This window comes from Pristiophorus japonicus, chromosome 11 (assembly GCF_044704955.1).
Source record: "Pristiophorus japonicus isolate sPriJap1 chromosome 11, sPriJap1.hap1, whole genome shotgun sequence".
In the NCBI taxonomy this organism is placed as follows: Eukaryota; Metazoa; Chordata; class Chondrichthyes; family Pristiophoridae; genus Pristiophorus; species Pristiophorus japonicus.
The window spans coordinates 75,911,249-75,928,131 of NC_091987.1; the positions used below are offsets into that span (position 1 = coordinate 75,911,249).

At 44.0% G+C, this 16,883-nt stretch overlaps 1 protein-coding gene across 1 annotated transcript in view; it reads left to right on the plus strand.

Annotated features, from left to right (window-relative positions):
* cfap91 (cilia and flagella associated protein 91) overlaps positions 1-9,381 on the plus strand; it is a 208,104-nt gene extending 198,723 nt beyond the window's left edge. The window contains exon 18 of the mRNA XM_070893569.1: positions 9,321-9,381. The gene's annotated coding sequence lies outside the window, so the exon portion shown is untranslated. The remainder of the gene's footprint in view (positions 1-9,320) is intronic.
* The last annotated feature ends 7,502 nt before the right edge of the window (positions 9,382-16,883 follow it).

Consider the following 16,883-nt stretch of genomic DNA (forward strand, 5'->3'; position numbering starts at 1 on the left):
AAAGGAAAAGGAGGTGGGGTAGCTCTGTTAATAAAGGATGAGATCAGTGCAATGGTGAGAAATAATATTGGCTCAGAAGATCATGATGTAGAATCAGTTTGGGTGGAGATAAGGAATAATAAGGGGAAGAAATCATTGGTGGGCATAGTCTATTGGCCCCCTAACAGAAGTTGCACTATTGGACGAAGTATAAATCAAGAAATAATGGAGGCTTGTAAAAAAGGAACGGCAATAATCATGGGCGATTTTAATCTTCATATTGTTTGGACAAATCAAATTGGCCAAGGTACCCTTGAGGAAGAGTTCATAGAGTGTATCCGGGATAGTTTCCTTAAACAGTACGTTGTGGAGCCAATGAGACAGGATTAATAAATCCTAGTCAAGGATCCTCTAGGAAAGAATGAGCATAACATGGTTGAATTTCAAATTCATTTGGAGGGTGAGAAAGTTGGTTCTGAAACCAGTGTCCTAAGCTTAAATAAAGGAGACTACAAAGGTATGAAGGCAGAGTTGGCCAAAGTGGACTGGGAAAATAGATTAAAGTATGGGATGGTTGATGAGCAGTGGCGGACATTTAAGGAGATATTTCTTAACTCTCAACAAAAATATATTCCAATGAGAAGGAAAGACTTTAAGAGAAGGGATAACCATCCGTGGCTAACTAAGGAAATGAAGGATAGTATCAAATTGAAAACAAGGGCATACAAAGTGGCCAAGATTAGTGGGAGGCCAGCGGATTAGGAAACTTAAAAAAAAACAGCAAAGAACAACTAAAAAAATAATAGAGGGAAGATAGATTATGAAAGTAAACTAGTAAGAAATATAAAAATGGATAGTAAGAGTTTCTACAAGTATAAAAAGGAAAAGAGTAGCTAAAGTAAACATTGGTCCCTTAGAGGATGAGACTGGGAAATTAATAATGGGGAACAGGGAAATGGCAGAGACTTTGAACAAATATTTTGTATCGGTCTTCACGGTAAATGACACAAAAAACATCCCAATAGTGGATAATCAAGGTGCTATAGGGAGTGAGGAACTTAAAACAATCACTATCACTAAAGAAGAAGTACTTGGTAAAATAATAGTACTAAAGGTGGACAAGTACCCTGGACCTGATGACTTGCATCCTAGGGTCTTAACAAAGTGGTTGCAGAGATAGTGGATGCATTGGTTGTAATCTACCAAAATGTCCTGGATTCTGCGGAGGTCCCAGCAGATTGGAAAACTGCAAATGTAACGCCCCTATTTAAAAAAGGCAGACAGAAAGCAGGAAATTATAGACCAGTTAGCCTAACATCTGTCGTTGGGAAAATGCTGGAGTCCATTATTAAAGAAGCAGTAGCAGGACATTTGGAAAAGCATAATTCAGTCAAGCAGAGTCAGCACAATTTTATGAAAGGAAAATCATGTTTGACAAATTTGCTGGAGTTCTTTGAGGATGTAATGAGTAGGGTGGATAGGGGGGAACCAGTGGATGTGATGTATTTGGATTTTCAGGAGGCATTCGAGAAGATGCCACATAAAAGGTTACTGCACAAGATAAAAGTTCACTGGGTTGGGGTAATATATTGGCATGGATAGAGGATTGGTTAACTAACAGAAAACAGAGAGTCGGGATAAATGGGTCATTTTCTGGTTGGCAAACTAACTAGTGGGGTGCCACAGGGATCGGTGCTGGGGCCTCAACTATTTACAATCTATATTAATAAGTTGGATGAAGGGACCGCGTGTAATGTAGCCAACTTTGCTCTTGATACAAAAATGGGTGGGAAAGCAAGTTGTGAAGAGGACACAAAAAGTCTGCAAAGGGATATAGACTGGCTAAGTGAGTGGGCAAAAATTTTGCAAATGGAGTATAATATGGGAAAGTGTGAGGTTATCCACTTTGGCAGAAAAAATAAAAAAGCAAATTATTATTTAAATGGAGAAAAATTACAAAATGCTGCAGCACAGAGGGACCTGGGGGTCGTTGTGCATGAAACATAAAAAGTTAGTATGCAGGTACAGCAAGTAATCAGGAAGGCAAATGGAATGTTGGCCTTTATTGCACGGTGATGGTGTATAAAAGCAGAGAAGTCCTGCTGCAACTGTATAGGTTATTGGTGAGGCTACACCTAGAGCACTGTGTGCACTTTTGGTCACCTTATTTAAGGAAGGATATACTTGCATTGGAGGCTGTTCAGAGAACGTTCACTAGGTTAATTGCAGAGGTAAGAGAGTTGGCTTATGAAAAAAGGTTGAGTAGGTTGGGCCTATACTCACTGGAGTTCAGAAGAATGAGAAGTGATCTTATTGAAATGTATACGATAATGAGCAGGCTCGACAAGATAGATGCAGAGAGGATATTTCCATTCATGTGGAAATTTAAAACCAGGGGTACAGTTTCAGAATAAGGGGTTGTCCATGTAAAACTGAGATGAGGAGGAATTTCTTCTCTGAGGATTGTAAATCTGTGGAATTCTCTGCCCCAGAGAGCTGTGGAGGCTGGGTCATTGCATATATTTAAGGTGGAGGTAGACAGATTTTTGAAAGATAAGGGAGTGAACGGTTATGGGAAGCGGGCAGGGAAGTGGAACTGTGCCCAGGATCAGATCAGCCATGATCTTATTGAATAGCGGAGCAGGCTCGAGGGGCCAAATGGCCTACTCCTGCTCCTATTTCTTAAAAGTCTTATGATTTCCTTGTATGCTACAAGGCGGGGTTTCAAGGTACTGATTAGTTGATGAATGATGACAAGGAACACTTCAGTTTTGAATTTCTCCTTGGGTGACAGCACAGTGTTGTCAGCATCTCCATCATCATAGCGGCGGTTGTGTACCCGGACGCACCTCTGAGCTGAATTGTACTTATTGTGGCCACAAAGTTTAATCCCTAAGTCTTCAAAGTCCTCAAATTCTGTCCGCTGGTTTTTGACAAAATCGACAAGGGACTGAAGTAAGAACACCATGACATTCAGATTCAAGCCCGTCTCTTGAAGCGAGAGATTGGTCAGGTGAATGCGCTTCAAGACTGTCTTCCAAATAACAATGAGAATAGCTGAATCCAGTTCACCCAGTTTGTCAAGGATCAACTGAGCTTCAGGATCGGAACCAATGTCCTAGAGGGAGTGTTTGCTACTGCTGTTGGGGAGGGGTTAAACTAATATGGCAGGGGGGTGGGAACCTATGCAGGGAGACAGAGGGAAGTAGAATGGGGGCAGAAGCAAAAGATAGAAGAAAAGTAAAAGTGGAGGGCAGAGAAACCTAAGGCAAAAATCAAAAAGGGCCACATTACAGCAAAATTCTAAAGGGGCAAAGTGTGTTAAAAAGACAAGCCTGAAGGCTCTGTGCCTCAATGTGAGGAGTATTTGTAATAAGATGGACGAATTAACTGCGCAGATAGCTGTTAATGGATATGATGTAATTGGCATCACGGAGATATGGCTCCAAGGCTGGGAACTCAACATCCAGGGGTATTCAACATTCAGGACGGATAGACAGAAAGGAAAAGGAGGTGGGGTAGCGTTGCTGGTTAAAAAGGAAATTAACGCAATAGTAAGGAAGGACATTAGCTTGGAGGATGTGGAATCTGTATGGGTGGATCTGCAGAATACCAAAGGGCAGAAAACGCTAGTGGGAGTTGTGTACAGACCACCAAACAGTAGTAGTGAGGTTGGGGACAGCATCAAACAAGAAATTAGGGATGCATGCAATAAAGGTACAGCAGTTATCATCGGCAACTTTAATCGACATATAGATTGGGCTAACCAAACTGGTAGCAATACAGCGGAAGAGGATTTCCTGGTGTGTATTAGGGATGGTTTTCTCGACCAATATGTCGAGGAACCAACTAGAGGGCTGGCCATTATAGGCTGGGTGATGTTTAATGATAAAGGACTAATTAGAAATCTTGTGCGAGGCTCCTTGGGGAAGAGTGACCATAATATGGTAGAATTCTTTATTAAGATGGAGAGTGACACAGTTAATTCGGAGACTAGGGTCCTGAACTTAAGGAAAGGTAACTTCGATAGTCTGAGACGTGAATTGGCTAGAATGGACTGGCGAATGATACTTAAAGGGTTGACGGTGGATAGGCAATGGCAAACATTTAAAGATCACATGGATGAACTTCAACAATTGTACATCCCTGTCTGGAGTAAAAATAAAACGGGGAAGGTGACTCAACCGTGGCTAGCAAGGGAAATTAAGGATAGTGTTAAATTCAAGGAAGAGACATATAAATTGGCCAGAAAATGTAGCAAACCTGAGGACTGGGAGAAATTTAGAAATCAGCAGAGGAGGACAAAGGGCTCAATCAGGAGGGGGGAAATAGAGTATGAGAGGAAGCTTGCCGGGAACATAAAATCTGACTGCAAAAGCTTCTATAGATATGTGAAGCGAAAAAGATTAGTGAAGACAAACGTAGGTCCCTTGCGGTCAGATTCAGGTGAATTTATAATGGGGAACAAAGAAGTGGCAGACCAGTTGAACAAATACTTTGGTTCTGTCTTCACGAAGGAAGACACAAATAACCTTCCGGAAATACGAGGGGACCGATGATCGAGTGAGAAAGAGGAACTTAAGGAAATCCTTATTAGGCAGGAAATTGTGTTAGGGAAATTGATGGGATTGAAGGCCGATAAATCCCTGGAGCCTGATAGTCTGCATTCCAGAGGACTTAAGGAAGTGGCCCTAGAAATAGTGGATGCATTGGGGATTATTTTCCAACAGTCTATTAACTCTGGATCAGTTCCTATGGACTGGAGGGTAGCTAATGTAACACCACTTTTTAAAAAAGGAGGAAGAGAGAAAATGCGTAATTATAGACCGGTTAGCCTGACATCAGTAGTGGGGAAAATGTTGGAATCAATTATTAAAGATGAAATAGCAGCGCATTTGGAAAGCAGTGACAGGATCAGTCCAAGTCAGCATGGATTTATGAAAGGGAAATCATGTTTGACAAATCTAGAATTTTTTGAGGATGTAACTAGTGGAGTGGACAAGGGAGAACCATTGGATGTGGTGTATTTGGACTTTCAAAAGGCTTTTGACAAGGTCCCATACAAGAGATTGGTATGCAAAATCAAAGCACATGGCATTGGGGGTAATGTACTGACGTGGATACAGAACTGGTTGGCAGACAGGAAACAGAGAGTCGGGATAAACGGGTCCTTTTCAGAATGGCAGGCAGTGACTAGTGGGGTGCCGCAGGGCTCATTGCTGGGACCCCAGCTATGTACAATATATATCAATGATTTGGATGAAAGAATTGAGTGTAATATCTCCAAGTTTGCAGATGACACTAAGCTGGGTGGCGGTGTGAGCTGTGAGGAGGATGCTAAGAGGCTGCAGGGTGACTTGGACAGGTTAGATGAGTGGGCAAATGCATGGCAGATGCAGTACAATATGGATAAATGTGGGGTTATCCATTTGGTGGCAAAAACATGAAGGCAGAATATTATCTGAATGGCGGCAGATTAGGAAAAGGGGAGGTGCAACGAGACCTGGGTGTCATGGTACATCAGTCATTGAAAGTTGGCATGCAGGTATAGCAGGCGGTGAAGAAGGCAACTGGTATGTTGGTCTTCATAGCTAGGGGATTTGAGTATAGGAGCAGGGAGGTCTTACTGCAGTTGTACAGGGCCTTGGTGTGGAATATTGTGTTCAGTTTTGGTCTCCTAATCTGAGGAAGGACGTTCTTGCTATTGAGGGAGTGCAGTGAAGGTTCACCAGACTGATTCCCGGGATGACAGGACTTACGTATGATGAAAGACTGGATCGACTAGGCTTCTATTCACTAGAATTTAGAAGAATGAGAGGGTACCTCATAGAAACATATAAAATTCTGACGGGATTGGACAGGTTAGATGCAGGAAGAATGTTCCTGATGTTGGGGAAGTCCAGAACCAGGGGACACAGTCTAAGGATAAGGGGTAAGCCATTTAGGACCGAGATGAGGAGAAACTTCTTCACTCAGAGATTTGTGAACCTGTGGAATGCTCTACCACAGAAAGTTGTTGAGGCCAGTTCGTTAGATATATTCAAAAGGGAGTTAGATGTGGCTCTTATGGCTAAAGGGATCAAGGGATATGGAGAGAAAGCAGGAAAGGGGTACTGAGGTGAATGATCAGCCATGATCATATTGAATGGTGGTGCAGGCTTGAAGGGCCAAATGACCTACTCCTGCACCTATTTTCTATGTTTCTATGGTCAGCATTATTGACTGACAAATGTGCTTCTAGAAGAGCATGGTTATGGTCAGTTTTTTTTCCTCTACCACACACCACGATTAAGCAACAATTTGCTTGAGAGACTGGCATTATTTATTTGGATTTATTACAAATCCAAAAAAATTGTACAGAGGTTAGGGTGATCGCCGGGCTCCATGCATTATAAGCATATCTTGCAAAATAGCTGTGTACCATAGTTGGAGAAATATAAAATATTTTCTATTAAAAGTATCACATGTAACTTGGGGGAGAGTAAGGATATTGCATGTATTTTCATTGAAAATTACTTTAAACTTGTCCTCCATCTCCTCCAGTCATCCTTCTTCACCCTGTTCTTGGCTCAATATTGCATTAATGCATACATGTTCCTATAAGGCATGATTATTATAACAAAAAATCCAGTGGTTTAGATAATGAGCAATACCATAACCAGTTTACCTAGCAAAGAAAATACAAAAAGATAAAAACATAAAAAAGAATAAGACAGAAGTTTAAAATAGCTGAGCAAGATGGGCTTGCCTTACATCATAGCAGCATTGTCTTCTGAGTCTGAGACTTTCTGCTTAAACAGCTAGTCCACCAAAACCAATACTGTTCGTGATATTTACTATTGTGAAAATAACAGCACAAAACCTGCCGCTTTGAAAGTTATTTGAAAAAAATATTGTATCTGCTGATTAATAAAAATTCAAAATGTTTGTTGGCGCCTCAGCATTAGTCTACTGTGCCATCTGCATTTGAGCCACCACAACAAACCAGAGGATGGCTACATGTGCGATAAGGGCTATCCATTAACACTATGGCTCATGACACTGATGCACAATGCAAGCACACGTGGACAGCATTCATACAATGAAAGCCATGCTGCCACATGAAATATCATCGAGTAGACATTTGTGTGCTGAGGCAACTCTTCCGCTGCCTGGACCACTCTGGAGAAGCCCTGCAGAACTCAGCAGAGCAGGTGTTGAGATTCGTGGTGGTCTGCTGTATGCTGCACAATTTTGCCATTATGAGGGCACAGCCCTTGCCACCAGCTATATGGTGCCTAGCTCAGGAAGAGGAAGGGAGGAGACAACCTAGACAGGCCCTTTCTGGCCGGACCCGTGACCAACTCATCCGGCTGAGATACCAGTAAACACAACCCCAATTGCACATTTACCAACAATCCTACACCTTGCCTTCCATTAGTCACTGACCACCACAGCATCCGCTTGGTCATATGGAAAAATAAAAAGCAACACAAAATAAACATTCCAAACCAAATTTATAAATCAAATCATGCCACATTGCATAGCAAAGTCAAATAATCACCCTTGTACATTCTCTTAGTACTTGTCTTTGTGTGCCTTTGCATGTCCTAGTACACCTACACAGTACTAACCCAGTGGCTGCAGCATGCGCGGTGGAAGACTGCTGTATTTCCATGGAGGATACTGCAGATAGCCTTGCAGGACAACCTTGAGCAGCTCTGGGCCTAGAAGACCCAGCTTTGGACTGCGCCATCTTGGCATGAGTGACAGCAGTCTGTGTGGATGGCTGATGGGCAACAGCAAGGGCACGGGCAGAGTGACAGGGATGGGAGGACGTATGCCATCATCCGGAGAGAGGATAGCAGGTTCGTGCTCCATGGAGCCACTGCCACTACCCTGGGTGGCGCCTCTGTAATCCTAGTAATCTGTTGAAGGACGAATTGTTGGACTGCTTTGACACCCTGCAAGCCCCTTTGAACAGTGGTATTCACAGCCACGATGGCTGACTGGGCAGGCTGGATTTCTTGGGTATCTGAAATGAGAAAGGCACAAGGGTAGGGTTGTGGTGGGAAGGGGGCGAGTAAGAGGTGCATGCTTACACCATCTGCAACTTTTAGATCAAAAGACATTGTGGAATGAGTGAGAAGTGGGTTTGTGAGATGGAAGATTAGAAATGAGGATACCGTCATCGTCGATGGTTTCAGCCCCGCCACTAGCCACAGCCTTTGTGATGGCTGTTCCCACGATGGCGACCATTGTCTCCTCCATTGGAGTAAGGTCATACAGCTGTACTTGTCTCCTGCTAGTTAGTTCCTGCTGCCTCCGGTTATGCACCAACTTGTCCTGCAAGAGAGAGGGAAGTGTGTCAATGAGTGTGGTGAAAGGTGTTTGTGTGATGTGCCTGTCATGGTTGAATAGCTGACAGTGTGTGCAAACTGAGATGCGAGTGTGAGGCTTGCAGCAGGGTTAAGTGTGCAAGGGTGCGATGAAGCAATGAATGTGAAGTATGAGTTGTGATTGATAGAGATTGTTGGTAGCTGTGTGATGGGAGTTGGAACATTGCGCAGTGTGTGAGGCTAATGATGCAGATGGTGGGATGTGGCATTTGAAGATGAATTCACTGACCTTGACCACTCATGTGAGGTCATTAAACCTCTTGTGGCACTGTACTCAGATCCTCAGGGCTTGAGTCCTGGCATTGACCACAATGGCTATCTGCTCCCACAGCCTTCACAGAGTTTGTCTGGGGGGGGGGCTCCTGGCCCCGTGTGGATAGATGACCTCTCTCCTCCTGTCCACCTCCTCCAAGGCCTCCAATGTAGCGTCAGAAAACCTTGGAGCATGCTCTCTCCCCTGTTGTGCCATTATTCAGTCTTCTTCCTGCTCAGTGTCTCCTCCACAAAGTGTTCCAGCACCTACTTCAGCCCGAATGCACCTCCCCTTTAAAAGAGGTGCAGGCTGGCTTTAAGTAATGCAGGCTAGTTTTAAGTGGTGCTAGCCTCGCACTAACTTGGGCCCCCTGTCGAGATGTGCAGCCACTCACAGCGGGTTTAGTGCTGGCAGCACACTCCAATCATTTAAATTATCAGGTAGCACAAAGTTTGCGTGCTCCCTGCATTAGAAGCAACGGGTGTAGGTTAATCGCGCATTGTGATCCTCGTATTTGTTTTCGGGGGCTATCAAAGTCTTGTAACTCCTGGTAAAAAGAAGCACAGAGCTTTAATTGATTTTAAAGGCAAGCATCATTAAAAAACTAGGCTTTAAATATGCTATCTATATTTTAAATGCTACATATTTGCAGCTGACAGTTGTAGTTTGTGCATGTTTAAATGTTATTGAAACTATTTTTTTTCTTTCAGATAGTTACTGTGAACATTTCATCATCTACTTTGAATATTTATGAAGAAAGAAATCTGGTTAAAATGAAAAATGACTTTAGTGTAGTATTTCCTTTGTTCTTTTTCATATGCACTTTATCCACAAGCTCCTTCAGTAACTAATAATACTTAAAGTAATTAGAATGAAGTATAGAGCTAACTGTTAGTAATAAACTGACAATGTGAACAAAAAAAAAGCTAAATGTTTAACTAATATTGTTGTGCACTCATTAGATGGTAATTAACCATGTCTGACTGCAGAAGAGACGTAAGCACATTAGGATCTTACTTAAGTAATCACAAGATCACAAGATACAGAAGGTTGCGTATGGTCATTCACCCATATGGATAGAGATAAAAGATAATAAAGGATCAATCACACTCACAGGTGTAGTCTCCAGACCACCGAATGGTGGAAGGGAGGTGGAGAAATAAATATGCAGACAAATTAGGGAAATTAGTAAAAAACAGAATAATAATCTTGGGGGATTTCAACTACCCTGATAAAAATTGGACAGAAGAGGTAGGTAAAGGGGATAAGGGAATGGAGTTCCAACAATGTGTACAGGACTCCTTTCTAACCCAATGTGTAAAAAGCCCAAAAAGGAAGGATTTGCTATTGGATCTAGTAATGTGGAATGAACCAGAGCAGATAAGAGAAGTAAAAGTAGGGGAACATCTAGGCAATAGTGACTATAATATAATACGCTTTCAGATGATAATTGAGAAGGACATAAGTATGACAAAAACCAGGGTAATAGATTGGAGAAAAGCTGATTTTGAGGGGCTGAGAATAGAACTTGGGAAAATAAAATGGACAACAATATTGGCAAATAACAATGTAGAACAGCAGTGGGAAACATTTAAAACAGTGTTCAACAGAATGCAGGAACAATATATTCCGCTAAAAGGAAAGAACAAACTAAACACTAATGAGACTCCATGGATGAATAAAGCCATAAGGGAAAAATTGAGGGTAAGGAAAGAGACATACGTTAGAGGAGGGTGGGAAAGCAAGAGGTGCATGCTTCCACCATGTGCAGTTGTAGGTCAGAAGAGATTGTGGGATGAGGGGCAAATGGGATGCATGAATGAGGATACCAGCATTGTGTATCCTTTTAGCCCCATCGCTGGCCAAGGGCACAGCCATGCCCCCGCCAAGAATGGCTGGCAGCATCTCCTCCAAGGGGGTGAGGTGAAGCTAGAAATGTGAGGTGTGCCTCATGTTTGGTAGAGATTGTTGATAAATGAATGATTGGAAGTGGGTTCATGTAGTGAGCAGTGTGAGGCTGGTGGAGCATTTGGTAGGAGAAGGCTTTTGAAGATGCATTCACTGACCTTGACCACTTCTTTGGACACTGGAGCCAGGTCATGAGGCGACACTGGTGGCAGTGACGGCCTCGACAATCTGATCCCACATCCTTCTTTCTGGAGGGCCGCCTGACCTCCTGTGAGTAGGGGACCTCTCTTCCAGTGTTGATCCCCTGCACAAAGCTCGAGTGCTGTGCCCAAGTCCCTGGGATCCTTTTCCCTGGTTGGTTGAGTCATTTGTGTTAGTGCTAAAGTACTTTTAGCATTTATGTGCAGAAAGCAGTTCAGCTTTAAGAGCTGCAGACTGCCTAGTTTTAGAATCATCGAATCATAGAATGCTTACAGCACAGAAGGAGGCCATTCAGCCTGTCGAGCCTGTGCTGGCTCTCTGCAAAAGCACTTCAGCTAGTCCCACTCCCCCGTCCTTTCCCCGTAGCCCTGCAAAATTTTTCCTTCAGGCACTTATCCATTTCCCTTTTGAAAGTCATGATTGAATCTGCCTCCACCATCCTTTCAGGCAGTGCTTCAACTTTGCAGGAACGCCTACTGTGTGGCACTTTATCAAAAGCCTTTTGGAAGTTCATCAACCGCATTGCCCTCACATCTCTCTCTGTAACTGTTATGTATTTAATCCTTTGTAACCTGCATTACACCTGACCACCAGAGGGCCCACCTGTTGGAGTCCCATGGGATCCCAGCATCCCTTGGGAGCACAGTATATAAGCAGGCCACCCATGAGGTATCTGCACTCTGGAATCTTATTAAAGGAGCTAAGGTCACACTTGCTCATTACACACAGTACTCAGTCTCACCATTTATTGTGAGTGTAACAGTAACGTTATCAAAAAACTCAATCAAGTTAGTTAAACACGATTTGTCTTTGACAAATCCGTGTTGGCTCTCCTTAATTAATCCATACTTGTCCAAGTGACTGTTAATTTTGTTCCAGATTATCGTTTCTGAAAGCTTCCCAACTACCGAGGTTAAAATGACTGCTCTGTAGTTGCTGGGTTTATCCTTGCATCCTTTTTTGAAGAAGTGTGTAACATTTGCAATTCTCCAGTCCTCTAGCACCACCCTAAGGACGATTGAAAGATTATGGCCACTACCTCCACAATTTCTACCCTTGCCTCCATCAGCATCCTAGGATGCATTCCATCTGGTCCTAGTGACTTATCTACTTTAAGTACAGCTAGCCTTTCTTGTGCTTCTTCTTTATCAATTTTTATCCATCCAGTTTCTCAACTAACTCTTTCATTATGACTTTGACAGCATCTTCCTTGGTAAAGACAGATGCAAAGTATTCATTTAGTACCTCAGCCATGCCTTCTGCCTACATGCATAGGTCTCCTTTTTGGTCCCAACTCTTACTACCCGTTTATTATTTATATGCCTAAAGAAGACTTTTTGATTCCTTTTTTATGTTAGCTGTCAGTCTATTCTCATACTCTCTCTCTTTGCCCCACTTATTTCCTTTTTTACTTCCCCTCTGAACTTTTGAATTATTTTTTTTTCAGAAGGCAGGTCATCTTTAAGAGCTAAAGACTGCATTGAAAAGGAACAGACTAGCTTTAAGTAAAGCCAGCATTGCTCTAACGAGGCTAACTTGGGCCCCCTGCTGAGCACACAGCCTCTCGGCAATGCGATAGTCGCTAGGCTGTGTGCAACGATCATTTAAATTAGCAGGCAGCACCAAATTGGCATGCTGCCTGCACTTTTTGAACAGGCATGGGCATATCTCGAATCGTGGTGCCCGTGCCTGTTTTCTTGCCTTATCAAATTTTCTGGCCCCTAAAGTACAAAAGCCAGGAAGTTATGCTAAACCTTTATAAAACACTCCTTTGACCCCAGCTGGAGTATTGTGTCTAATTCTGTGCATCACAATTTAGGAAAGATGTGAAGGCTTTGGAGAGGGTGCAGAAGAGATTTACTAGAATGGTTCCCAGAGATGAGAGATTACAGTTACGTGATAGATGGAGAAGCTAGGGTTAGTCTGCTTGGAGCAGAGAAGGCCAAGAGGAGATTTGATAGAGGTGTTTAAAATTCTGAAGGGTTTAGATAGAGTAAATAAAGAGAAACTGTTTCCAATGGCTGAAGGGTGGGAATGCACTGCCTGATAGGGTGGTGGATACAGATTCTTAGCCTTCAAAAGGAATTGGATAAATATTTGAAGGACAAAAAATTGCAGCAATTATGGAGAAAGAGCGTGGGAGTGGGACTAACTGGATTGCTCTTCGAAAGAGCCAGTGCAGACACGATGTGCTGAATGGTCCCCTTCTGTGCTGTACTATTCTATGATTCTAATCCATTGGAGGTCGCATTTGTTTAAGTCTGAGCTTGCTGATCTTAGGTATGTAGTTGTTCTGCATATCCAGCATTATTCTTTTATAGATGCATAGATGCTCCATTTGTCTTCTACTGAAATGTTGACAATTATCCTCCTTCAATTCATTAATCTTAATTCTTCCCACATCTTTCAATTCAGCCTTTTTAACATTATAAATCTCGTTTGAATCAAGGGCAGATACAAGTAGGTCCCAGGAACTCCAGTATTTGATTTGCAGTAATATTGCTACTGTCCAAGTCAAAATATAACAGCCCTGGTGGTGATTTAATTAAAATAAACACAAGAAACACATTTGCTAAAAGATCTTTATACTCAATGGTGGCTAACTCTTTTCATCTATTGGCCATATTATAGCTGGACATAAGTATGTCTACACTCTGCTGTAAATTGCTCTGGGGTTTAATGATATATATTATTAAATGGAGTGACTATTTGTACTAACACTTTTCCCTTTCTTCTGTGCCTGCGTCCTCCGGACCCCTCCCACAGTCCCTGAACACCTCCTGCCCAAAACCGGAACCGTAAGTGGGGCCAGAATCAGATGTGGGGCCCCACAATTGACCACGTTGTCCGAGCCTGCCGCGGAGCCTCCGACTGAGCCGGGGAGAAAAAGGGGCGGTGGGGAGAGAGGGGCACTGGGGGAGAGAGAGAAGCAGTGGGGAAAAAGGGGCAACGGTGGCAGTGAGAGAGGGGCGACGAGGGGAAAAAGGGCGATAGGGAAAAAGGGACGGCGGAGAGAGAGATACGGGGGAGGGGGAAGAGAGACACAAGGGGGTGGGGGAGGAAAGACACACGTTGGAGGAAGAGAGACGGGGCAGGAAGAGAGACACGGGGGGTGGTGAAACACATGGTGGGGGGGCAAGGGAGAGACACGGGGGAGGAAGAGAGACACTCGGGGCGAGGGGAGAGACACACGGGGGGGAGACACATGTGGGGGTGGGGGGGAGACACACGGGGGTGGGCAGGGGGGAGACACGGGGGGAAGAGAGAGACACGGGGGGAAGAGAGAGACACGGGGGGGGGAGAGGAAGAGAGACACCGGGGGGGGGGCGGGCAGAGAGACACTCGGGAGGGGGAGAGAGAGACGTGGAGTGGGGGGGAAGAGAGACACTCGGGAGGGGGCGGGGGGAGAGAGACATGGGGAGGGGGGGAGAGAGAGACACGGGGGGGGGGGGAAGAGAGAGAGACACGGGGGATGTGGGAAGAGAGACACGTGGGGGGGAGAGAGAGACACGGGGGAGGGGGAGAGAGAGACACGGGGGAGGGGAGAGAGAGACACGGGGGGTGCGGGAAGAGAGACACATATGGGGGGGAGAGAGACACGGGGGAGGCGGGAAGAGAGACACTCGGGAGGGGGAGAGAGAGACATGGAGTGGGGGGGAAGAGAGACACTCGGGGGGGGGGGGAGAGAGAGACACGGGGGGGCGAAGAGAGAGAGTCACGGGGGGTGCGGGAAGAGAGACACGTGGGGGGGAGAGAGAGACACGGGACGGGGAAGAGAGAGGGGATATAGGGAACTCTGGGAAGATGGATCACATTTCTTGGAAAGCTCAGTGGGTCAGGGACAACGTTGGAGTGAATGAAATCCAGAAGTCACAAATCTGTCACTGTTCACTTCATACCCAATAAACCTGTTAACAATCCGTGACCCACACAATGCCCCATCTATGGTGGGGAGGGGGGAGGCAAGGTCATGCTCTTATGCTGGGGTAAGGGACTTCAGCTGGGGAAGGCAGCACTTGCGCTGGGATAAGGGACTTCGGCTGGAACTTGGTGGCTTTTGCAAGGATGCTGGATTGTTCGAGATCTGTATTCTCTGGCTTCTGAAGTCACAATGGATCCTAAGACTAGTGGGAGGCCAGAGAATTGGGAAACTTTTAAAAACCAGCAAAGAATGACTAAATGAATATAAAGAAGGGGAAGATAGATTATGAGAGTAAACTAGCACGAAATATAAAAACAAATAGCAAGAGTTTCTACAGGTAGATAAAAAGGAAAAAGTGGCTAAAGTAAATGTTGGTCCCCTAGAGGATGAGAATGAGGAATTAATAATGGGGAACAGGGAAATGGCAGAGACTTTGAACAAATATTTTGTATCGATCTTCATAGTAGAAGACACTAAAAACAACCCAATAGTGGATAATCAAGGGGCTATAGGGAGAGAGGAACTTAATACAATCACTATCACTAAAGAAGTAGTACTCGGTAAAATAATCGGACTAAAGGCAGACAAGTCCCCTGGACCTGATGGCTTACATCCTAGGGACCTAAAAGAAGTGGCTGCGGTAATAATGGATGCATTGATTGTGGTCTATGAAAATTCCCTGGATTCTGGAGCTGTCCCAGCGGATTAGAAAACTGCAAATGTAACGTACCTATTTAAAAAAGGAGGCAGACGAAAAGCAGGAAAGTATAGACCAGTTAGCCTAACATTTGTCGTTGGGAAAATGCTAGAGTCCATCATTAAGGAAGCAGTAACAGGACATTTGGAAAAGCATAATTCAATTAAGCAGAGTCAGCATAGTTTTATGAAAGGGAAATCATGTTTGATAAATTTGTTGGAGTTCTTTGAGGATGTAACGAGCAGGGTGGATAAGGGGGAACCAGTGGATGTGGTGTATTTGGATTTCCAGAAGGCATTCGATAAGATGCCACATAAAAGATTACTGCACAAGATAAAAGTTCACTGGGTTGGGGGTAATATATTTGCATGGATAGAGGATTGGCTAACTAACAGAAAACAGAGAGTCGGGATAAATGGGTCATTTTCCGGTTGGTAAACAGTAACTAGTGGGGTGCCGCAGGGATCAGTGCTGGGTCCTCAGCTATTTACAATCTATATTAATGACTTGGATGAATGGACCGAGTGTAATGTTGCCAAGTTTGCTGATGATACAAAAATGGGTGGGAAAGCAAGTTGTGAGGAGGACACAAAAAATCTGCAAAGGGATATAGACTGGTTAAGTGAGTGGGCAAAAAATTTGGCAGATGGCGTATTATGTGGGAAAATGTGAGGTTATCCACTTTGGCAGAAAAGCAAATTATAATTTAAATGGAGAAAAATTACAAAGTGCTGCAATACAGAGGGACCTGGGAGTCCTTGTGCATGAAACACAAAAAGTGAGTATGCAGCTGCAGTAACTCAATAGCTCAATAGTATGAACTGGTGGGGTGGCAGTGATGTTGTGTATTGCTCTGGTACATTAAATGTATGATAAGTACAATGGTGCACCACAGAGGGCGCTGTGTTGGGAGACCTGAAAGTACGTGCACGAGGCAGTATAAAAGGCTGCCCACCACACCTGTGGAACACTCTGGAGCTGTTCAATAAAGGACCAAGGTCACAGCAGCAAGATCAACACCAGTGTGGAATCAGTAATTTGTGTGCAACATACACGACAGATGGGAACCTATGCAGGGAGACAGAGGGAAGTAGAATGGGGGCAGAAGCAAAAGATAGAAAGAAGAAAAGTAAAAGTGGAGGGCAGGGAAACCCAAGGCAAAATTCAAAAAGGGCCACATTACAGCAAAATCCTAAAAGGGCAAAGTGTGTTAAAAAGACAAGCCTGAAGGCTCTGTGCCTCAATGCGAGGAGTATTCGTAATAAGGTGGACAAATTAACTGCGCAGGTAGCAATTAACAAAAATGATACAATTGGCATCATGGAGACATGGCTCCAGGGTGACCAAGGTTGGGAACTCAACATCCAGGGGTATTCAATATTCAGGAAGGATAGACAGAACGGAAAAGGAGGTGGTGTAGCGTTGCTGGTTAAAGAGGAAATTAACGCAATATTAAGGAAGGACATTAGCTTGGAGATGTGGAATCTGTAAGGGTGGATCTGCGGAATACCAAAGGGCAGAAAACACTAGTGGGAGTTGTGTACA